The 24905-nt window shown below is 41.4% G+C and overlaps 2 long non-coding RNA genes across 3 annotated transcripts; both read left to right on the top strand.

Moving 5' to 3' along the window:
• Positions 1–507: 507 nt before the first annotated feature.
• LOC103472802 (uncharacterized) lies at positions 508–8858 on the top strand. Of its 2 annotated transcripts, XR_014089269.1 has the most exons (5): positions 508–3327; positions 5692–5823; positions 5902–6198; positions 7602–7698; positions 7779–8858. It is a non-coding gene; the product is annotated as an uncharacterized LOC103472802 (long non-coding RNA). The 2 variants fall into 2 exon arrangements; XR_014089268.1 differs by having other exon boundaries at positions 5902–7698.
• A 2157-nt stretch (positions 8859–11015) lies between these two features.
• LOC145549106 (uncharacterized) lies at positions 11016–14816 on the top strand. Its single transcript, XR_014085101.1, has 3 exons — positions 11016–11075; positions 13899–13984; positions 14358–14816. It is a non-coding gene; the product is annotated as an uncharacterized LOC145549106 (long non-coding RNA).
• The last annotated feature ends 10089 nt before the right edge of the window (positions 14817–24905 follow it).

The raw sequence follows: 24905 nt of genomic DNA, 5'->3' as shown, positions 1-24905 counted from the left end.
TATTTTGAAGTGGACGCAGCGGTTTCCTCTCCTCACATCCGCCATGCGGTGTAGAAACGACGGTTATTTTGTACCCAGAATGCATCGTTCTGTAGTTCTACAGTAAATAGTTAAAATCTGGCGATGTCCTGCTTCCTTTCTGACCGGAGACCCAAACCAGCTACAGAATTAGAAACGCTTTTGAGTGGGAGATGAACAGGTAGGTGTGCAGTAACTAATTTGTTGAGGTCCATTATATGGTAAAGTCCATATATGGACCTTACCATGGCGTTTCATTAGCCAATGAAACGCCGCGTTTCATTGGCTAATGCCCATTTTACGTCACAGCGCAGCTATCACGTGCGTTACCGTCTCACAAACGCAAGCTAATGTATCCTGATTGTATTTGTGGAACAAAAATTCACAGATTTCCAAAATCTGAAACGGAAAGCCTTGCTTGGATCAAAGCTTGTGCACGACCGCATTTGGCGCTCAACCGTCGTAGGATCAATAAGAACAAAGAAGTGTCTGCTGATGTAAGTATTATTGCTTTGCTTTCTTTGTGTTTAGTGAATGAAAAAAATTCAATAATAAACACATCCATTATGAAAACCTTTTAGCTAAGTACAGCATAATGGCAGTACCGATACAACTTCTACATCCTGAAGCCTGTCTGTTACAGCCTGACGTTAGCTGAACAGATCAATATGCAATGTGTACCGTATCTGACATACATTAAAGATTTTATTTCACCTGAAAAGGCTTTTTACTAAACTGTAATCGTGTTAGCCACGCTAGCTTTTACTAAACTGTAATCGTGTTAGCCACGCTAGCACCGAGTACCGTGTATAAGTCCTAGGCACATTCGAACCCTCAAAACCATGAATGCCCGACTTACCCAGCCTTGCAAGAACAATAGGCATCAGTGATCTTGTCCACAGCTATATTTATGCTGAGGGTCTGAGGATCTGCTGTTTTCCTCATCGACTGGTAGCATTTAGCTGTGACGAGCACAAAGTTGGAGGCATCGCGTGGCTCAAACATCTTGATGTCGTCCAAAAAAGATGACATGAACTTGTTGGTTCCCTTGTCGTGGCTGATATTTTGTGAAAATCCGGCAGAAATGCTAAACTAATCGACTCAGAAATACTCTGTAGAGAGTCAATCGAAATGAAAAATGCCATGTTTACACATAGAAGCTAAGCTCCGCGAGGCTTTGTTTGTGAGACATGCAGTCATGTGGGACTTTCGATGGCGTTTCTGGGCTGAGCTATGTAAGGTCCATGTGTTGTATGTTGGGTATCAACGTGGTTCAAATTAGCTCTTTAGCATAGCTGTTGGTATTGACCTATTACTTATATGTTACTTGGGGACTGGAGGGAGTTTTGAACACAAACTCCAAACTTTACAACTTTGGAAATTGTTTTCCAAAGTTGTTTTTCCCAGATTAGCCACGGTTTCTATTTGTTTAAATCAAGCTAATTTAGCTGTGAACGTAAAACACTTAGTTTGGACTCATAGACGGCGGTTATTACAAAAGTAGTAAATATGTTATATGACAAACAAGGTTATTGAAATTGTGGGATTTTTTGCTAAATTCGTGTTTTATTCTCGGACCAGTCAGGCGTATAAGTTTTGTGTGAGAGAAGTTTTGTTTGTTGCTATCTTATCGAATACCATCACAAATTATTAATAATAATACAACATCATAAAATAGATTTGTATTTCTTTTGTATTGTTCTCATCTCCAAAATTTAGTGCTGGAAAAAGTTTGAAAACTAACCTTGAAAATGCTTGAAAAGTTCTTGGATTTTACTATGGGAAAAATATTAGAATATGTAGTTTGAACCAAAAAAATTTATATTTTTGCATATGATGTACACAGAGTTCATTAACTGATTTAAAAAAAAGTTTATTTTATTAATTAATCAAACGTAAACAAAAGCCTGCAAATCTCACTGAACAGAAAATCAAAAATAATTTTTATTCCACTTTTCTTTTCTTTTTTTTTACCAGAAACATGAGCAATAGATGGAGACGATTTCACACAGCAGTGTGTGAAGATCACATCAAACACAAACATGGATGAAAGACAAAGCACCTCTGCTGTATGTGCCGTTACTTGCAGCAGAGTTCATTAGTGTGTGAGTGGAAATAAAGGCCCTGCGTTTGGGGATTTCCCCCCTTCCAGCGCGTTGCCTCAACACGAACGCCGCAGCCGCCGCTGCACAAACGCATGGCTGAGGGCGGATTCTCATCAGAGCCCAGATCCTGTCGTCTTTCCACACACAGGTGGAAGTTCCTTCTCCTTTAGCTCGCTGCGTACGCACAGTGATGGAAATATGGCTTTGATACATATAAAAACTGATTTACGGCTCCACTTTTATCACGGCTCAGTCAGAGCAGCTGCCCCGAGCGCTCCGTCCTGTGGAGAGGTATTTTTGGGGAGGAAACCACCTGCTTTGATTTACGGCCCCTAAAAGCTGAAAGCTGTGGTCTGGACTGACGAGTGTGAAAGCCCAGACATCTCTCTTCAGTTTGGTCTGAGCTCTGAGGAGACCATATCCCACTGTCCTACATGAAATACGTTTATTAAAAAGTTACAGTCTGGAGTGTGTCACTGTACTAAAATTGCTTTACTTATTGGGGCAGTATTATGTCAAATTGGCTGTTTTCAGGCGCTGCACAGTGGGGCAGTTAGTAGCACTGTTGCCTTGCAGCAAGAAGGTTCTGGGTTCGATTTGATTCATTTCTGCATGGAGTCTGCATGTTCTCCCTGTGCATGGTGGTTTCTCTCTGGGTGCTCCGGTTTCCTCCCACAGTCCAAAAACATGACTGTCAGGTTAATTGGTCTCTCTAAATTCTCTTTGTGTGCCTGGTTGTTTGTCCCGTCTGTCTCTGTGTTGCCCTGCGATGGACTGGCGACCTGTCCAGGGTGACCCCGCCTCTTGCCCGAAATCACGATAGGCACCAGACCCTCTGTTACAGAAATGCTGTATATATCAATTATGACTTAATAGAAGTTTACTTCCTGATTTACCGCCTTGAAAATGGCCTCTGTCTCTTTAAGAAGCTCCTGGTCTTTCTAAAACTCTGCCTTCAGGAAGTCATCACTACATGGCTTCTCTATTAACTTGTTAACGTTTTTACCAACGTTTTGCTCTGAGAAGTAGCTCCTACAATAAGCCCAGCAGTTCCACCATTTGTTTGCTAATTGCTGCTGGCTAGTCTGAAGGAGCTGAGTGGGGGAGGAGCTGCGCCTCGAAGGCGGGGCTAAGTCCACTCAGGCGTTCTGCTCAGCTGAATAGTTGCCATGGAGATTAAAGGATTTCTCAAAGCAACACTCAGGTTTGTTTTTCATGAGGGATTAACATTATAATGTAATGTAAAGATAAAAAAAAGTAAATTTTACATGACGCTGTCCCTTTAAGATGATTCTGTTACTCATCAAAACGTTTACGTTGATGCTTTTTGTTTTTAAATTTTGTGAACTTTGCAGTGTTTTGTGTATTTATCGGTTCAACAGTTTGGGACGTCCTCCAGAGACGCTCGCTAGCGCTAGCACTAACCGGCGCTGTGAGATCTGCATTGGAAATGCGTTTTGTCTCCCGGGGCGACGGGCCCTCCTTCATTGTTTCACGGCTATCTTGACACCCACTCACCAGAATGGAGGCACGCCGCACTGAACCCTGGGATCTGCGATGCTGCCACCGATAGGCGCAGCATCGGCGCTGATTCCATTAAGCTCCAAATTAAAGCAGGCACATCAAAGGGGCCTGCGAGGAGGCAGCGCGGAGATGTGACGGGGGAGAAGGGAGCAAAAATGAGTGAGGGGAGGAAAAAAAACAGAAAAACCTTCTTTATGCAATCCCCGAACGTGACAGAGCCTAATCCAAATCAATATCTGTGAGTGGTGCAGTGTTGCTACAATGCTAGTTTGGAACACATTAGCAGAAGATGAAAGCATCAAAGTGGTTAGCTTGATGAAAATGTGTCTTTTATGTCATGAGACAAAATTAGGGAATTCTGTAAGAGCTGTCATGCATTCTTGCCCCGTTGTTGTTGCGCAGGAGTTGGTGGCGGCGTCTTTTCAGGCCTCATGTGTGATTTTTATCCCCGTCTCTGAAGCCTCTGCGTTGTCAGAGCAGCGATAATTGAACCGCTCTCACCATCAGACATGTCGGAAAAGCTCATGTGGCCTTTTCATTCAGATAATTCAAGTACAATAAAGTGGGAAACAGATGCAGTTAAAAATTATTCACACCTATTTTTATTTCATAGAACATCTAAATCACAGATGTAAAGATTATTGTGATGAACTGGAGCTCAGTTGGTAAAAAACAGCGGAAACATTGAAAAAGCAAATATAAAGAGCTGCAGTGAGTAAATATTTTTCCATTAATTATTGAGAAGGGCATAAATAATTTTCAACATGCACTTTTTAATGTGTAAAAAAAACTTGACGCTTAGTTTACTTGACTATCAGAAACAAGTTTCTTGGTTAAAAGTATTTTTTTTAATATATTTTCAACAAATTAAAAAAACAAACTTCCAGATCTATGAGCTTTTTTGGACTTTAATGGATTCTGGCAGCTTTTTGTTTTCACCACTAAACAAATATAAGTGATCATAATCAAATGAAGTGAAAACATTTCAAATTTAATGAGTTAGAACAAAGACAACTATGCTAAATCACATTGTGGAGCCAGATGGGGGGAATAATTCCTCTAATATGCTAACAGTGTAGCTAATGTTTCAATTAGCGGTTTCGCTAACTTTGTTTAGCTCACTTAACTTTCCCTAAATGCATTTACTAGATAAATTACAAAGCTCTAATTTGCTTGGCTGGTTTATAAACTTTCGGTCAAATAAAGTTCAACATCTGTGCTAATTTTTTGCTTAGCGCTTTAGCATTTTTTTTTCCAACTTTGAAGACATTTAGCACACATAACTAAAAAATAAAAAAATTCTAGATAAATTCCGAAGCGATAATTAACTTTGCTGTTTGGCAGTTGAATAAAGTTTAACATCTGTGTTGAAGTTGTGGTTATATTCTTTTATTTTGGAAGTGGATGAGGACAGTTCAGATCAGTTTTCTCTCTCTGGTTGGAAAATTTACCTTTAAAATGCTTGAAAAGTTCTTGAATTTTACTGTGAGAAAATATCAGAATATGTAGTTAGAACCATTTTATATATGATTTATTGGTTAAAGTTTTATTTTTATTAAAATAATCCTTATTTAAATAGTTGTGGGACTCTTATAATGTTGCTTTTACCTAGTATGTTTTAGTTTTTAGCCTGATTACAAATATCTTAACTTTTAATTTGTTTTGAGCTAATAATTTCTTAATATTGATGGAAAAATTTCCCTGGCAGATTATTTAAATGTAATGAGGCCTTTTTCCTGTGCTGTAAGTGAAATGATCTGCCAGTGGAAGTATCAACCCTAACCCATCAAAGTTAAGGAGTCAGTGACTTAAAATAAGCTTCTGTTTCTTGCAGAAAGTGACTTGTAGGTTAGTTTAGTCTTATTCGAAGTGCACTAAGACGGTGGATTTTCTGTTTTTGCAGTGCAGTTTCAGTCTGAGCTGGATGTTTAGTTTTCCGTCAGTATCTGTGAGGCTTCATCTGTGTCATGTGGAGGGTAACACGAGGGGGACCGCTGGGATGCCGTTGTCTCTCCTGATAATCTGTATTTATTTTTCTGTGAAGGGTGGAAAATTTGCTGCTAATCCCTCAGGTTTCTGTAAGTGTTTTATCAACCAGAGATTCTTCACCAGATGACACCGGAGATAAGGCGGAGGGAAAGACTCTACGTGATGCCGGACGCATAATCCCGGCCAGGTTTGTCCAGCGGATTTTCCCGCTCAGTCAACACCGGAGAGCCTCGCCGTAAGCGTCCCTCTCTTTGTTTGTTTCCAGAAGCAGAGAAAGGTGAAGAGGGGTGACACGCAGCGGTGGTGAGGGTGGTGTTTGTGGCCCTACAGCAGTCTGCCTGATTACATCGCCACACAAGCGTGTCTTCAAAGCCTTCCCCTCCCCACCGCCCAGTTTGACCAGATAAGGGCCCCCTCTCGCTGTGGTTCAGCTGGGGGACAGGAAGACACACGAAGGGGTCAACAGTAGTGCCATCTGCGCCTCATGTTCAGCAAATACTGCACATCTCTGTCAACAGACCGTCTTACTGTACAAACACCTCCTCTGGTGATCCTGCAGCCGGTTTGTTTGATCGCTCCTGTCAGTTTTACCAGGTTGTTTTGATTAAAACGGCTTCGTTTTAAGCAACAAAGCCGGTGATTAAAACTCTGAAGCCGGCTATAATTTCTTTACATTTTTCTTCCAGGCAAACAAACTGTCTTGTAATCTTTAACGGGGCGGTATTATGTGTTTTCCAAGTACATAGAGCCGCTGACATAAATCAAGTGACCACATTAGCTTCATTTGGTATATATCAAATAAACATGACTTTGTAATTTAATGCCTTGAAATTGGGTCTGTCCCTTTAAGAAGCTCCTGCTCTTTCTTAAACTCCGCCTTCAGAAAGCCATCATAACATGGCTCCTTAATTAACCCTTTAACGACGTTTTTACCAGCGTTGCTCTGACAAGAGCTCAGCTGACGTTCCACCAGGTGTTTGCTAATTGCTGTTGGCTAGTCTGAAGGAGCTGAGTGGGGGAGGAGCTGCACCTTGGAGGCGGGGCTAGGTCCACCCAGGCATTTTATGAGCATGAAAGAATCAAGGAAACATGATGTAAAGATAAAAAACGTTGTTTTTACATGAAACTGGCTCCTTAACGACCTCCAGATCTTTTAAAGTGACACCGACAAGATGGCAGAACTACGTATAAGTCGTCAGTAAAGTTTATATTATTCACATAGTTTATTTTTTTAGAAGTCAAGTGACATTAAATGCAAACGTGTTTCAAAATACTTTTAAAGCTGCAGTGTGTAACTCGCTTTAATTTATCATGCGATTAATTGATTTATTGCTTATTGGCCTAATCACGCTTACTCCACATTTCATTCTTATTTGGTTGTAAGTGGCAACACAAGCAGGGCGACGCATTCCCAGAGTAAAACTACGGCAGTAGCTGATTATTAAATAAATGGAGAACATTTTATGTTTTTAACACTCCTAAGTTCTTTCTTTAATATTTGATAGGTTGCTTACTCTTATGAGCCAATCATGAGATAATAACTACGATCTTGGTCTATATCCTGTGTGTCCAAAGTGAGGCTCGGGGGCCATTTGTGGCCGTCAGAACAATCCTGAGGGCCGTTGATCACAGTCCAGACATTTGATGGAGATTTAAAAACAGTGTTGGGGTGAAGCAACACAAAGTATTTTTTCAGGTTTTTACTTTGAATTTAATTTCTTTTAATAATAAAAGGAGACCAAAATAAACAACCTGGGCATTTTAAGTAATTAAGCCATATTCTGTTCTTGTTACTGAAGAGACACAAACAAATCCAGAAGATGAAAAGTTAACTGCATGTTGTTGTTTTTTGTTTTTCATCTACAGAAATCCTACTGCTTTGCTCATTTCATTAAAATACCGTGTGCTTAGTTTATTTCTTATTTTAAAAAATTGTTTTTGCTATTAAAAGTTTGTTCTCCGCAGGTCTGCGTTTCAGTAGTTCAACGGTAACCTTCCACTTCCTGCCTCCAAACGACTCCGCCGTGACCTCGCCTGCAAGGTGGTTTCCAGGCTTGGGAAGGTGAGACCTACAGGAGTCAGCCGAGGCCCCCCACAGTCTGAGATTTCTCTAAAAATTTCAATTACATCTGTGGTTTCCAGGGTTTGATGAGTGAACGGCTGACAAGCCGGGACAACAAAGGAGATGGATGCAGTCACCGCGTAATAAAATCCGGGAATATCAAAGTCAGCTTAAAGAAAGCTGCGGCGCGCAGAGTGAGCTGTTCCCCAAGCATGTGTCTGCGTAGCGAGGGGAAGCTGCCATGTGGGGACTTGAGCGGCAGCCAGTGAAAACAGAATCGGCTTTGCATGGAGGAGAAAAGTTACACAACAGAGCCTGTAATACCTGGTCAAACAAACTTGTGACTGTAGGAGGATTTCAGACAATTGAGTGGTTGAAGATTGAAAAGGATCACAAGACTGCGACCAAATAAGACTCAGTTTTTCATCTGGGAGAGGCCTGGCTCGCTTCGCCCATTATTAATGATGTCGTGAGCGTGAAACTTTGATTTGTGTGCGGACTAATGGGAAACAAATTGTCTGAGCATGTTTTTGATTTGAGACGGAGGGATTCCTTAATCCTGAACCAAAAGGAAGAAACAGACCTCAGAGGTTTGGTTTGGTGAAGAGGGAGAGTGACAAGAACCGGGCCAAACCCTCCACACCCCAAAGTGATTACGCCTGGTGCTTTGATTTGTTTTTTGTGGCAGAGATTCAGCATAACAGAAACATCGCTTAGAGACGCGTCAGCATCATGCAGCTGCTGTAGCGTTACGTTCACTGTGACGATCTTATGGAAGAAGATTAGGGCCAAAAAAATAAAACTCTGACTAAACATCTGAGAAAAAAAGTCAGAATCCTGAGCCAGAATTCTAAGTTTAAATTATATATAGGGCTGCACAGCAAGAAGGTTCTGGGTTCGATTCCCGGCCCCGGTCTTTCTGCATGGAGTCTCCATGTTCTCCCTGTGCATGGTGGGTTTTCTCCGGGTACTCCGGTTTCCTCCCACAGTCCAAAAACTTGACTGTCAGGTTAATTGGCCTCTCCAAATTGCCCCTAGGTGTGAGTGTGTGTGTGGTTGTGTGTCCTGTGTGTCTCTGTGTTGCCCTGCGACAGACTGGCGACCTGTCCAGGTGACCCCGCCTCTCGCCCGGTACATTAGCTGGATATGGGCACCAGCAACCCTTCCGACCCCACTGAGGGACAAGGGTGTAAGAAAATGGATGGATATATATATATATATATATATATATATATATATATATATATATATATATATATATAAACCTTTTCAAAAGTCTAAATTCTGAGAAAAGGTTTGAATTCTGAGTTTAAAGTCTTAATTTTTTGTTTTCCTGTTCATCTTCCGTACGATCTCCATTATGTCCCTCAGATGCTCTGCTGAATTCGTGTCCAGTGACTTTGGACCCGGCTGAAGTGTTGTGATCTGTAGCCATCAGAAGATGAATTTCCTGTGGTCAGAAACAAACCCAAGTAGGTTTTGCTATTTAAATATCAACTAATAGAAAGCAAAGAATAATAACTGTACAGACATGCTTAATACAGTTATTAGGCAAGCCTCACAGTTGTCCTTTGGGCAGTCAGGCTTTTTTTTATTCTTATAACAAGGATCTTTTAGTAGTTTATATGCCATAAATCTGGAACAAACTTCCAGAAAACTGCAAAGTTGCTGAATTCCTTTAAATCAAGGCTAAAACCCCACCTGTTCATAGCTGCCTTTGATGAATAACAACTGAAACTTTGCTTAATGTTTGATGCCAGTTACTCTTGGTGAGTTTGATGATGGCATTTGACAAAATATAATGTTTGTTTCTTGTTTTGTAACTGGTTATTGTGGTCTGTAAGGCTGTAATGATTCATGGAATGATTCGACAACATTCATTTGTAAACTTCCTCCTTAAATTGTGTCTTGCTGTTTATCGCGCTGTGTTCCGGTCGGACGATTGTTTGTGTTGCGCATTTTGCAACGTTCTCACTTCCGCCAATGAGCTGTTGCTGAATGCTAAGTGCTATAAGCATCGATGGGGGTGGAGACAGGAAGCAGCAACGGCAAGAAAGAAGCTAAAAGGGTGAAAGTGTGGAATTAATTTAAAGTTTAAACTAAGAGAAGATAACAGCTCAGTGCGTTTACTTCAAAACAGAACTGGCGTTTCACAAAGCAGATCCCAGGAAACGCCGCTATTAGCATCGAGCTAATTCTGCTAACAGGTGATGTTTTTGTTCCCTTTTGCAAAACACTGTTAACTTTTATCTGAGATTGTTGTCAGGCTGGGTGATATGGCTGAGAAGCGTAGCACGCATTTCATTTCTGTCGATATCGATAACTATTTATTAGGTTTTGTTTCAAATATATTAAATTAAATACTGCCAAACTGGTGACGTAGCACAGGTTGTTGCTTGGTAATGCTTGCATTTTAAGAAATAAAACTTTTTCTTATTTAAAAAGAACTAAACTGTTTCTTACGAGCATTTTCTATTTAATATATTTATTTTCAGAGGTTAGCTGATTGTTATTCGATTACTTGATTAATTGTCAGAATAATTGATGGATTACTTGATCTGATCGTTACTAAAATAATTGCTCACACCCGCCCTATTGTTACGTGTTTATCAAGTGAAGCTTTGTCTCTGAAATATACTCTCCAGATAAACTTTGCAGTTTAACAGTCGCATGTATATTTTGTTGAAATTTAATCCCGATGAGGCGAAGCGGACGAGTCCTGAGGCGCATCCACAGCAACCCGGGTCTGGAAGAGTAACACAATATCACGAAATGTTCCTGAAGACGATGAAGTCACACCGAACGACAGGAAGCATCTGGCTGCAAGCGACCAGAAAGCAGGACAACAAGGCTGTTTGACTGATGGAGGGAGGAAGAGGAGAGGATGATGAAGAGCCACTGGCAGCGCAACTTTAATGATAACAGAGCAGAAATACTTTTCAGTTTTTATTTTTCCTTCTCAGTTACACATCAAGATGAATGTACAGTAAGGCGGCTTCAGTACAGGTCTGTGTGTGTTTTGTGTCTGAAAGGGACTGTGTGTGTGTGTGTGTATGTGTGTGTGTGTGTGTGTGTGTGTGTGTGTGTGTGTGTGTGCACGCGCGGTGAAAGGGTGGAGCTCTGAACAGAGGGCCCCTCTCGCCCAGACTTGAAAAGGCATTCTTTCATCATTGCTAATCTCCCAAACATAAACATGAGAGCATCCACACAATCTCTCTCTCTCTCTCTCTCTCCCTCTCAGGGCCGAACGAGGCGACGGGACGGGGGGAAGGGGGGGGCGGGGGGGGGGGGGGGGCGTGACCCTCCCAGTACCGGAGGCGGGGGGCCGTGCGTGCTGTTTGTGTTACTGAGAGTCACCGTATCAATCAACATATCAGGTTTATAACAGTTGTGTTAGAGATTTTCAGAGTATTCATGGGTGTGTGTGAGAAACCGTCTGCGAACTGGTTTTTGATTTAAGGCGCGTGTGTGTGTGTGTGTGCGTGTGTGTGTGTGTGTGTGTGTGTGTGTGTGTGTTTTCCTGTGCAGGAAGGGTTTCATCCTCAATGTTTTTCCACATATGTAAGCATGGGAGGTGTAATTGTTTGTGATTTCAACAGAAAATTAAGTTGCAAATTGCTCATAGATACGAGACAAAAAGAGAAGCACTGTCCTCCAGAGAATCTGTGGATCTGCTGGGAATGAACATGGGACGAGTGACGAGTCGCCATTTTGTATTTAAAGAGGCAGAATTATGCGTTGTCCGGCGCTTTGGGGGCCTCTGGACTTGATAAGGCGCTAGACAAGTACAAAGCCTTACCATTTATATATCATAATCAAGTTTTACCAGCGTTTCACTGAGAAGAAGCTCCTATAATGAGCTCAGCAGCTCCACCAGGTGTTTGCTAATTGCTGCTGGCTAGTCTGAAGGAGCTGAGTGGGGGAGGAGCTGCGTCTCGGAGGCGGAGCTAGGTCCATCCAGGCGTTTTGCTCAGCTGAATTGTTGCCATGGAGATTAAAGGATTTTTCAAACATTCATGAAAGAATCAAAGCAACACTCAGGTTTGTTTTTCAATGAGGGAAAAACACAACATAGAAAGCTCAAAAAGTATTTTTATATATAAAACTGCCCCATTAAAATAATTGTAAAAAACTGTGAATGTGATATTTCTCACGCTAAGATCATTTTTTTATTTTCTACCCCTAAAGAAGCATCTTTAACATCCAGACATAAACTGATGTTTCTGTAGTTGAAGAGCAGCAGGACTTTGGAAATACGTGTTTTAAAGACTAAAAAGACTTTTTATTTTAAAAATAAACGGTTTTTGCAGAGGCGTGGTTACTGAAACGGGTCCAAGTCAACAAATGAACAGAAACAACTGGAAACCTGGAACTACTGGTGTAAATACTGAGGAGGTGATGAACACAATCAGTTCATTTATTTCAAACATTTTCACATTTACAGTTCGATTATCCTGATGCATATTTAGAAAAGGATGTAGGCACAAACTTATCTGATTCTGCCTCCTTTCTTTTATACGTCTTACTTTAATGTTATTCTTTATTTCAGATAACAAAAGGAAAAAATAAAATATATTTATGAATCCTACTTTACATCTGTGGTTTGGATAAGGAGTGAGTGAATTTTAAAGTTGATGCTGGATTAATGAAGTTAATCTGGAAACGGTTGAGACATAACAAACGTTTTGGGAGACGCTGGTGAAAAACTAACAGCATTTCAGAAAAAGAAACAGCAGTGAGAGGGTTAACTGTGGTTAAAATGTTGTTTCCTTCTTAGGGAACCAATAATTCTGCTCTCTGGTAGAAAATACAGAAACAATAATGTTTGGTAATCAGTTCATGACCTCAAACTCAACTTGGGCAGTGATCAAAAGTCAACACCAAGTCTGCCTCTCAGTAGCTCTAAGAAGGGTTTGGGTGGCCTAGTCAAAGTCTGGGTAAGTCTAGGAGTGCGTTAGATTCCTTTGATCTGATTGGATGGCACGGTGAGGTTAGCTGGCGCAGCTACTTATAAGGTTTGGGGTGATTATCTCTCCACTCCAGTTGGTTTGAGGAGCATTTTCTCTTTAATGATGAAAATCAACATCAGTGAAATAAAACACCAACAGTCAGGAGATCAACTCTCACTGTTTACTTCTCCTCTGAACAGAAGAAGTGCCCTTCTGAAATCATTTTCTATCTCCCTGAGGCTCAACAGCTAATAAATGGATTCATAAAAACGCAGGATATGTATGATTTCAGGATGTTTTATAAACTCCAGTTAGTTTTTCCCTATAAATTTAACAAAACAATGTTTCCTCAGTTTTGGTGTCATTAGTTTTAAACATAATAGCCTTGATCTTGATGTGATTAATAACTTCAGAGAGCTTTCGGTGCAAAGCCATGAATTGTAAGCGGACAGAATATTGGCATGTGAGCTGGAAGCAGAGAACAGCGTGTGCTCCTCTGCAACATGGACGCCCGTTTCCAGCCCTCCACTGCTGGCATGAAGTGAGCCCGACTCACATGAAGCATGCCTACGAGTGGGCACACACACACACACACACACACACACACACACACACACTGAAACTGGGGGTTTTTTGCGTAGCATTTAAGAGATAAGGCCAGCGAGTTAATGTAGACGAAGTGCCATAATCCAGTTTCCGTCCCTCTCTGGCTCTCTTCCCCCTCTCCGCTCGTCTCCAGCAGCTTCTCCGCGCTTCAGCTGCATATCTGTGACAGATTAGGGCAGATCACGGAGGATTACCGCCACCAGACACAGTCCCCCCGACACGCTGACCAGAGACGCCCCCGCAGGGAGACGGTGAGCGGCAGGGGGTCCAGGACCGGGTTTAATATTTAGCTGCTTCATTTATTGATCACGGGGCCAGAAGGGGGTAACTGACTGCAGGAAATATTCATAAGAATGATTTTATTTGGTTTAGATGAAATGTAAACACTCTAGGCATCCTGTATTGCTGGAAGGATGCATAACACCCCGGTATATTCATGTGGGATTCGGACGCAGAATGAAAAAAGGTCCGACTGTTTTTATTATTATTTGCATCTGATTTCTAAAAGAGAAAGTGAATCCATAGAGCTTGGTACCAGATAATAATCATCCAAAACTCTGCAGCACCTAAAGCTAAATATCTGACAGACAAATCATCACCTTGTTTGCTTTATTCCAGACTCAACAACTTTATTTCCCTCTGCAGCGCGCCTCAGCGGCACCCAGTGGCCGCTGTGCGGTACTGCACCCTGCAGAGGAACCATGCCTCGGAGTTTATCGCACGGATTTGATGTGAGTTTGAGATAAAATGAAACTGATATCCCAGCACTTTTAAATGTGATGCTTATGGGGGGTTTTAAGGGCAACATTTCGAATATGAAATGCATTTTAAATTAGGGAAAACTTTCCAGACAACTTTCCCAGAGTTAGCTGTTACAGTCCAGAGAGAATATTTCACCCATTTTCATTAAAAGGGAGTCTGAGTAAATTAGTATCAGCCTTTATCCCTCCTCATCCAGTGACACCATGTTTATGATCAATAATATATGACTGGAATAAAAATGCATACATGATGGAGATGCTCTAACCCCACTTCTGTTTGAGTGTGATCACAATTACATTCATGTTCTTTGTAAAGAGAGATTTCTTCTTGTTTTATCTTCAGAATATCTCTCCATATGTGACGGAACTGAAGCAATCGGATCAAAGAGAATATCTCAGTGTTGTTCCACCATGGACGGGTAATTTACTTTATAGTCAGGTTTAGATTGAACGCGCTCCTCTCCTCCACAGGCGCAGCTGAAAACAATGCAGGCTTCATGTTTTTTATGGTTTTTAACTCTTGGATGAAAAACTGACTTAAGATGAAAAAGCAGTTATTGCGTCATATATTGTTTTGTACTGCATTACATCAACAATTAAATATTATAATGTCTCATTGTTAAAGCATGTTTTAATGTTATTCCTTCATCAAAACAAACCTGGAGTGTTGATTGATTCTTTCAAGCATGTTGGAGAAAACCATTAATCTTCATATTAACCATTCAGCACCTTCGAGCTGCAGCTTCTAAGCAGAGCAGCCCTGCCCCTTCAGACTAGCCAGCAGCAATTAGCAAACCTGGTGGAACTGCTGAGCTCATTGTAGGAGCTACGGCTCAGAGCAACGCTGGTTAAAATGTGATAAAGGGTTAGTAGAGGAGCCGAACCTTCACATAAAGACAATTACAAAGTTGGCCTTCTATCACGTGAAGAACATTTCAGGATTAGAGGACTGCTGATAAATCCATGCATTTATCCTTAGTCGCATTGATTACTAACTGGAACTGATCAACAGATTCGATGAGTATTTGCTTGATGGTTTTGATGATGGCATTTGACAAAATGTAATGTCTATGGCTTGTTTCATAACTAGTCACTGTGATGTTTCATTATGTAAAGCACGTTGAACTGCCTTGTTGCTCAAATGTGCTAAACAAATAATCCTGACTGACTCGTGTGCGTTAAAATATTTTATTTATTATTGTTTCTGTCAGATTTACTAGCCTTCTGAAAACCGACGGATCTTATGGTGACCAAAGTCTGATTCTAATAAAATTTGGGGTCAGAGGTTAGTGCGTAGAGAAAAGTTATGAATTAGGTTTTGGCTAAAGGAGCAGTGTTGTGTATTTTACAGGCACATTGTGCCATTTTATAGCAGTTGTTATAAAAAGGCAACATATATCAAATATGACTTAAAAGAAATTTGGCTTTGTAATTGAACACCTTGAAATTGGGCCTCTGTCTCTTTAAGACAATCCTCCTCCACCTTTTAATGACATTTTTACCAGCGTTTCACTGAGAAGTAGATCCTATAATGAGCTCAGCAGATGTTTGCTAATTGCTGCTGGCTAGTCTGGAGGAGCTGATTGGGGGAGGAGCTGGGTGAAGAAAGCGGGGCTAGGCCCAACGAGGCATTTTGCACAGCTAAATGGTTGCTATGGAGATTAATGGATTTCTCAAACCTTTAATCAAAGCACTGATTAAAGGTTGAATAAATCAAGACACTCCAGGTGTGAAGAGAGAATAATTTTATAACATGATTTAAAGATGAAAAAAGTCAGTTTCACACATTACTGCCCCTTTAAGGTTGTGGTTAAGAAGGTAAATGAATGGAAATCAATACAAAATCCTAATATGGGTAGAAATATAAGCGTGTGAGCGTGCGTGTGTGTGTGTGTGTGCGTGCGTGTGTGTGTGTGTGGCCTGGGCCGGCCTGAGGCTCCACCTGGACGTAGAACAAGTGGGAAACCATCAGGGGACACGGACGCCGCTCAGCCCACTACAAAGGGCTGGCGGGGTGAGGCGCACGGACGCCATAACACAGCCAAAGTCCCATTGTTCTGCCCCCGTTTCATCTCTCCTCCTTCTCTCCAAATATTTGGAGGAACGCTCTGAATAACATGCTGGTACTGAGAATATTGTGCTGTGTATATTGTTGAAAGGAACTCAGCCAGTCTGAGTTTTTCGCTCTTCAAAGACGCTTGCTTTGTTTTGTTTGGGTTTTGTTTGCTCCCGCATTTGAATTGTGCTCCGTGATTTCGTGGATATCTCATTGTTCCAGGATTTGAGATTGTTGGACAGAGAAGCGCCCACTGGCTCATTTATTTTCGTTGCGTCACGTGAGTCATTGTAACTGGAACGCAGTGGGAGAAGCAGGCTGCAAAAAGGTGCAAAAACACAGAAAACCAACAAGGAGCTCCTGTTTCCCACTGCTGTAGCTGCTGTTTGTGGGAGAAAGTTTGATTCTCCCTCATCATTAGACGCCCGTATGGGCTCCAGCCGGCTCATTTCCATACCGAGCCAATGGGAAGTTGCTGATTAAAAATACAAGACCGCAGCTTTCGCTTCAGAGTTCAAAAACACAAAGCTGAAAGTAAGGAACTGAAGCATTAATCATGTGATCAGTGGGGGATGAGCATGAATCTCAACGATGCGGGGTTACAGCGTCGCCGTTTGATGGCCCTTTCTGGGGACCCCGGAGCTGATTGGGCCCTCAGGGCGCCCTGCAGCGCTGCCCCGTCGCAGGGGCCTGACTGACAGCGCTAATGAAGTCTGCCATCGCCGGGCAAGGGACCACTCAAGAGACGGCGCCAAACTTCAATCGTCCGCAGAGTTTGTATCTCTCAGCGGCGAGGGGGTGAAGAGAAGGGCCCCCTGGGGAGCCGGCGGCCCCCAGCCTGCCTTTGAATGTTCCTCCGATTACCGCGTGTCAGGGGCGTGTCTGGGTTTGTTTTGGGTGGCACACTACGGCTACGTTCATGCTGCAGCCCTTTCGACCTGAAACTGATCTATTCATGACAGTCTGAGCAACGGAGATCGTTTTTTACAAATGTGACCCAAACGCTGCAGGCTTGAAGGCTTTTTGTGCATTATTTTTATTTATTTTCTTTCTTTTTTTGCGTTGCTGCTTACGTTTCCAAATATATGCAACAAACAACATGCACTCACCAACAGAGAAACCAGAAACAAAAAAACGTCCGAATTAAGGCCTGCAGTGAGAACAAAGCCTACAATTGTAATTTCATCTAAATGCTTTGGTTAGATTACAATGTGAGTCAAAACCTGAATAACAAATTAATTTACTTACCAAAACACGGATCTGTTCAGCATGTAAAAATACTCACAGGATCATTTTTACACTCTTACAATTATTCTGCGCCAAGCTTAACAGACTAACTGTACACAACCCTACTTTTAGATTGATTGATTCCATTTGGGTCTCAAGTAAGTAAACTTTAATATAAATAAACTTTATTTATATAGCACCTTTTACAAGTCAGAAACCAGAAAGTGCTTTACAAAATACAACACATGAAAACACAAAGAAAGATAAACATCATGCTTGTGACGTAAAACTAATTAAAAGCTGATCTGGATAAATGTGTCTTCGGCTGGTTCCACTCAGAGTTAGGGAATCCAGGCAAACTGCATCTAAAAGCAACTTAATAGTCGTTTTTTCTCAATAGGTTCATGTTTTTTGCTGTCTGGAAAATGAGTCATTTCAAAAACTTAAAGATTGTTAAGTCACAAATCAGCAGGCACTGTGCTGTTACCTAGCAACCCGAGTTGAGCTCCAGCACATTTGGTCGGCTGGTTTTACCACGTTATGCACTGTACAATGGCTGCTGGAAAAGATACGTGTTCTCCCTGAGCTCAGAGAAAAGACTTTAAAACACTGATGTTAGTTTATAAATCACTGAACGGCTTAGTGCCAGAATTAATTAAAGATCTGCTGTTGTGGTACCAACCTTCCAGACCCCTCAGGGCTTCTGGTTCTGCTCTGCATCCCAGGACCCAAACATGGAGAAGCATTTTCAGCTTCTATGCACCACAAACCTGGAACTAACGTCCAGAAAACTGCAAAGCAGCAGAAACACTGAGTTCCTTTAAAACAACACCTGTTTAGTCACCTTTGAACCATAATAACTGGAACATGGATCAACTAATTTGATGATTTTGATAGCATTCATCAAAATGTTATTGACTGTGTGGTGTTTTCTTTATAACTTTGTATTTTTGCGTTTTTATTATGTAAAGCACCTTGAACCGCCTTGCTGCTGAAAATGCCACACAAATAAAGTTGATTGATTGAGTAAATGTGGCCTGAAACCTGCTGGATGGCAGCGGTTTTATTATCGAAGTGAAGGATGCTCGGAGTCCTGAGAGGATTCTTCCGGAAGCTGTCCTCTGAGCGCTCTTTGACGTCACAGTTACAGCTGTTTTCTGAGCAAAGCCCCTCTGATGTCTTCCCAACAAACCCAAAGAAAGACACCAACTCAGGTAACTTCAGCTTCCTCTTTGTAGTTGGCAGGAAGAAGTTGCAGCTCTCCGGCATCTCTTCTTCCCCACGCAAACAAATCCCGTCTCTGCACGACGGAGGGCTGCTGAAGAGCAGCGCGGCCTCGGCGGACCCTTCCCCACTTTGTTCTATTATTCACCATCTCTGGCTTCAGAACTCCCCGGGATCTCCACGGGGTTACGCGCTCCGTCCTGACGGAAACACTCCTGCGCCACTGAGAGCCTGTTTACTCTCCGGTCCTGCGCGTACAAGCAGTCGCTGTACTTTCAAACGCAAATCAAAAACAGAAACCATTTGTAAATCTCATGTTCGCATGGCGCTTTTTGAATCCTCTCCAAAGGAAAAAAAAAAAAAAGCCAGCTTATTTTTAATTATGACATTTGGACAAATGTCAACCAGCTTACGGTATTGTCTATTTTCAACCATCTCTCCTCTCACAATGCTCATTTGTTCCCACATAAACAGTTATTTGAAAGATAAAAGCAAACGTGTTTATTTTTTATTTGTCTACTTACTTCTCCGTTAGGTCCCCAAAGGCTTTTATGAGCTCTTTGGTAATAAGCAGCAGAGAAGGATTTTGCTTGTGCTTTGATGTACTCTTAGATTAAGTGAAGTCTGGAGCGATGTCTACAAAAATACACGACGCTCTTCCTCTCCGCTGGCCCTTCCTCTGCGCTCCCAAGCCGCCATGAAAAGACACTCTGGATGTTTTGTAGTTGCAGGAGACTCGTACGGACTCCGACGAGAACCTCAGATGAAGCGTTCCCCGAAGAAACACAAGCTGGGGAGACTTTTTTTTTTAGCCTTTCATAAACTTATGTTTCTCCCAGCACCCCTCCTCTCCTTGGAAAATGTCTGTTTTCAGAGTTGCTTTGATATTTTTGGATGTTGCTCGGCCTAAAAGAGACTCAGCAACAAGTCAAAACTCAAAGGAAAGAAGTTTGAGTCGCAAAAGTAATAAAAGACAGAAAACTTTCTCATTTAGGAATATTAAAATCAAATGTTTCGTGATAACCAGAGGCAACAAATGAAAATCGGATGTTTTAAAAGGGATTTATGAGCAAACCCTTTCAAAATTCTGCTGGTTTTACAAATCAGGACACCATTCAGTTCAGTTTGGGTTTTATCTGCTTTTTAATGAAAGGTGTCAGGAATAATTCAGATGAACTGCAGCTTTGAAAGAACCTGAACTGCTGCTGATTCGAGGAGTGATATGATGCTGACCTCTGCTGGCCGCATCAGGATTATTAAACTGCACCTTCAAGAACTATTACAGAGAAACTGAAGACAAATTACCTGGCTGCATTTCTGTAAACATCTAGAAACTAAGACAGTGGTGTCTGAAGTCTGCATGTTTTCACATCTGATAGATCAGTCTGCTGTGTGTTTGGAACCGAAATTACATTTGTTCTATTTCCAGTTGCTGAGTCGCTGTGCCAAGAACCATTGAAGGAAACAGCAAAAAAGTCCTCCGGAGAAGACACTAATGAAACTTCCTTCTTCACAATGTCAAGAAAAATGGAGTGCTGTCAAATTTTAGTGGTAGTAGGATTTCTCTTTTGTCTTTGACTAAAGACCACGAGTCATTTCCCCTGCTAGCGCTAGGCTCACTGGTTTGTTTTGGTTGTTTTTACCCAGAATGCCATGTGTTGTAGTCCACTTCTGTTGTAGTCCAACAGAAAATGTCTGTTTTCAGAGTTGCTTTGATATTTTTGGATGTTGCTCGGCTTAAAAGAGATGTTCACATTTGCAGTAAAACCACAGCGTTCACTTCTACCGAACCCAGATTGAGGTTTGTAGGTGGGTCAGAGTTTGATTACCCCTTCACACCTCCACAAATGAACCAGACTTTCTAGACAAATGCACTGTGACTAGAGTTTGATTGGGTTCAAACTCTAGTCATCTTAAATCAAACTCCAGTCCCATGGACCTCACCACAGGGGCCGCGTTTCATTGGCTAATGCCCATTTTACGTCACAGCGCAGCTACAACGTGCGTGACCGTCTCACAAACACAAGCTACAGTAGTAAATACATGCTAATGTACATTGTGGGCTAGCAGACCGGCAGAAAGTTTTTGCGTCAGGACTCGAAAAAGAATGGTTCTTCATCAGTGGAGTATCTGTACAGGCGATGTCAGGTATCCTGATCGTATTTGTGGAACTAAAATTCACAGATTTCCAAAATCTGAAATGGAAAGCCTTGCTTGGATCAAAGCTTGTGCACGACCGCATTTGCAACTCAACCGTCGTAGGATCAATAAGAACAAAGTGTGTGCTGGTGTAAGTATTATTGCTTTGCTTTCTTTGTGTTTAGTGAATGGAAAAAATAAAGTAAATAATAAACATCCATTATAAAAACCTTTAAGCCAAGTACAGCATAATGGCAGTACCGATACAACTTCTACATCCTGAAGCCTGTCTGTTACAGCCTGACATTAGCTGAACAGATCAATATGCAATGTGTACCGTATCTGACATACATTAAAGATTTTATTTTACCTGAAAAGGCTTTTTACTAAACTGTAATTGTGTTAGCCACGCTAACTTTTACTAAACTGTAATCGTGTTAGCTACGCTAGCTTTTACTAAACTGTAATCGTGTTAGCCACGCTAGCTTTTACTAAACTGTAATCGTGTTAGCCACGCTAGCTTTTACTAAACTGTAATCGTGTTAGCCACGCTAGTACCCAGTACAGTGCATCAGGCCTAGGCACACTCAAACATTTCCCAACAACAGAAATCACTGGTTTCAAAAGTAACCCTCAAAGCCATGAATGCCCGACTTACCCAGCCTTGCAAGAGCAATAGCCATTAGTGATCTTGTCCACAGCTATATTTATGCTGAGGGTCTGAGGATCTGCTGTTTTCCTCATCGACTGGTAGCATTTCGCTGCAACTCGCACAATGTTGGAGGCATCGCGTGGCTCAAACATCTTGATGTTGTCCAAAAAAGATGGCATGAACTTGTTGGTTCCCTTGTCGTGGCTGATATTTTGTGAAAATCCGGCAGAAATGCTAAACTAATCGACTCAGAAATACTCTGCAGAGAGTCAATCGAAATGAAAGACGCCATGTTTACATAGAAACTAAGCTCTGCGAGGTTTTGTTTGTGAGACATGCAGCCATGTGGGACTTTCGAGGGCGTTTCTGGGCGGAGCCTGGTAGGGTCCATAGGCGTAAATCCCGGGAGGTCAGGAACCTCTAATCTTGGAAAAGTCTAGAATTGTCTCCCCCCCCCAAAAGAAATCATGAAAGAAACCTTTGTATTTAAACCATATCAATATAAAAAGGCAATAGAAACAAAGAACGAAGTAAATCTGTCATTCATCTAAGAAAAAAATAAGAATACATTTTTAGGTCCCCCCCCATCATTGTTAGAACAATGGTTCAGTCCAAAGCGTAGGAGGAGCAACAGCTGCGCTGTTAGAGCCACTGAAGTGAGGAGCTAGCTGTTAGCTGTTAGCTGTGGCTTTGCAGCACTAGCAAAAAACCCTCCAGTGGTACCCAAAGTCGGTCCTGGAGGCCCGGCATCCTGCATGTTTTAGTTCTCTCCCTGGTTTAACACACCTGGATCAAATGATGGCTCGTTAGAGGCCTAAGAAGAACATTGACATGCTGAAAAGGTTGTTGCTACCACCAGGGAGAGAACTAAAACATGCAGGATGCCGGGCCACCAGGACCCACTTTGGGGACCACTGCTCCAGTAAGTAAATACTTAAAGCAAAAGACATGTTACACATTTTATTTACTTTCACTGCTCAATAGGAAGAAACACATTGACAATAAACTGTTCGTTATTTCATTACTTTGGTTGAATCATGATAAACTGCCACCTTATGCCATGGAAATCAAAGCTAGCTAATCTACTACATTGCTTACATAGACTTAGCTCCTTATTCTGTCAAAGGTGGCCAATATTTCAATCATATTTAGCTCTCTAACTCTTACTTTAATAAGAAGAGTTTGGAACTGGAGGGAGCGGCTGATCATAGTCAAAAGACCACGAGTCATACTGAGCCGAGAGCAGAGGGGCGACTGCAGCTGACAGTAAAACTTTAAAACAATGCCTTTATTTCTTACCATCTTCAATGTAGAGCCTTTAAAACCACAAAATAAAATCTCAATATTTTTCTACTCAGGTGCTGACTTAAGTTTAAGTTATGATATTTCCCAAATATTCAATTCCTACAAACTTATAGGTTTTAATATGAAAAAAAAAAGTTTAAGCAACTTAAGCTATAATTTAAATAACACATGACTTGTATTGAGAATCACTGCAATAAATCAATGTTTATGAGGAATTTTATTAAGTGGAGATACTTGTTTTCAGTCAGAGCCTTAAGTTTTTATAAAGATGTAGCAGATTAGATCAGTGACTCTGAACCAAACTCATATCTCAGCAGCATTTGAATCTTCGTTTCTATGGGTCTCAGCAGGTTGTCTACTGAGAAAAACACTTTTATAATTCATTGCTACTTACTAGTCATTTTTGATGGTGCAGCTAGAACAAAAAAATTTAAACATTTTACTGTAACTTTTCTGTCTCCCCCAAAATGTCCCTGTCTTAAAAAATGTCTTAAAAAATGTCCCTGTTTATCGTTCCCCCCAATAATGAGATGGGATCTACGCCCTTGTCCAGTCCATTTGCCTAGAAAGTCCGGATTGTTTGGGAGGCTTGAATGCCTGATCGAACTCTGGTCCGCCTCTTGTGTTTTAAATGCATGTGAACACAAAGCAGACCAGCGACCTCTGCAGGAAGTAGACTGTGGCGCAGGGCATTCTGGGTAAATACAACCAAAACAAACGTGAAAGCCTAGCGCTAGCGGGAGAAATTTCTCTTGGTCTTTTGCCAAAAAGAAAAGAGAAATCCTCCAAGACGTGATATCTGACACCACTACATTTTTGTTCACATTTTGTTAAGAAATATTTCTCTGAATTTTGACTTTTTTTCTTAAAATTCTTTTTTCCTCAGAATTCTTACTTTAATCTAAAAATTCTGACTTATTTTCCCAGATTAACGTCAAAATTGTTTGTTTTTTCCAGTGGCTCTAATCCTCTTCCATACAACAACAATAGATTGTGACATTCTGGTCAAAGACTGACAAATCCTAAACACACACACACACACCCCACACACACACACACACACACACACACACACACACACACACACACACACCACGACTGCCACCCCGTCCGGCTCAATTAACTCAGTGCAGTTCCAGGGTTGTGAATTATTTATATCTGAATTATTAATAAATAATAACAAAGGGGCCCAGGAGGCGCAGTCTGGTCAATTAGGGGCGAAGTGAGAAGTGAAGGCGGGCGGCGGGGGGCTGGTGCTGCTGATCTGATCATCATTATCGCGGTCCGTCGCACCGGATCAGCCTCAGCTCCGCGGCTCGGACTGCGGCCGACACTCAGCGCCTCCAAACGGCAGCAGTTAAATTATTATGAGCTTTATTATTTGGGAATAGGACCCGGTCATTAGCCCCGACCCCCGGCCCAATGCTGACTTGTTCCGCTACTGCCCAGTAGACTTTGTTCTTGGATAAAGAACAAAGCCTAGATGCTATTATTACTATTTTAGTAAGTTTTAGCTAATTTTGGCTTTTTCATTGGTTTTTCACACTGCTTGGAATATTTCTTACCTTTCTGCAAGTCTTCAGCAGTTGCCTTCAAATGCTTTTGCCATTTTCACCAAAAGCATTCAGCATTCACACTTGCATTTTCGCAAGAAATGCGCACTTTCTAGTTACACCTGTTTGCAACATAGACATGCCTGCAACAGCGGAAGTTACAAGTTTCACCACCACGGAGAGAAACTCTGTCATTCTGAAATCCATCTGACATGAAGTACAACAAACCAAGAGGACAACAGAAACATCAGGTCACTAATGATGAAACAACACAAATTTAATCAGTTCAGAACCACGGAGAAACCCTGACCCAGAAATTAAATTTACTTCATAAATACATTTTGAACGCACTACCAGCTGTTCACCACTAGATGGGGCTAATCAGCTTTAATTGATTGTTTCATTCTGAGAAAATACTTTTTCTAAAAACCTCAGCAATGTTTAGCACCTGAAACACATTATTACTTTATATAAATGATAAAAAGGCTACTGTGAGTTTGTGAGCATAATGTTTTGACTTTTTCTATTTATTTGGTTATTTTGTTGTTTAAATGTTTTTCTAATCTGGATAAAATTTCCCAGCTCTTTTGACTAAGTCGGCTAAAACGTGTCTAGTCTTTTTTTTGTCCTTTTAAATGTGTTTGCTTGAATTCTGCAGTGAGATAAAAACCAGATCTCAGAAAAATCCAACAAAAATGAAAAACGAGCTTCTGCATCCATGAGCGTCAACTGAAA

This window comes from Poecilia reticulata, chromosome 1, assembly GCF_904066995.2.
Source record: "Poecilia reticulata chromosome 1, P_reticulata-male-v2, whole genome shotgun sequence".
In the NCBI taxonomy this organism is placed as follows: domain Eukaryota; kingdom Metazoa; phylum Chordata; class Actinopteri; order Cyprinodontiformes; family Poeciliidae; genus Poecilia; species Poecilia reticulata.
The sequence above is the reverse complement of the archived record's forward strand: the minus strand, read 5'-3'. Positions and strand labels throughout refer to the sequence as shown.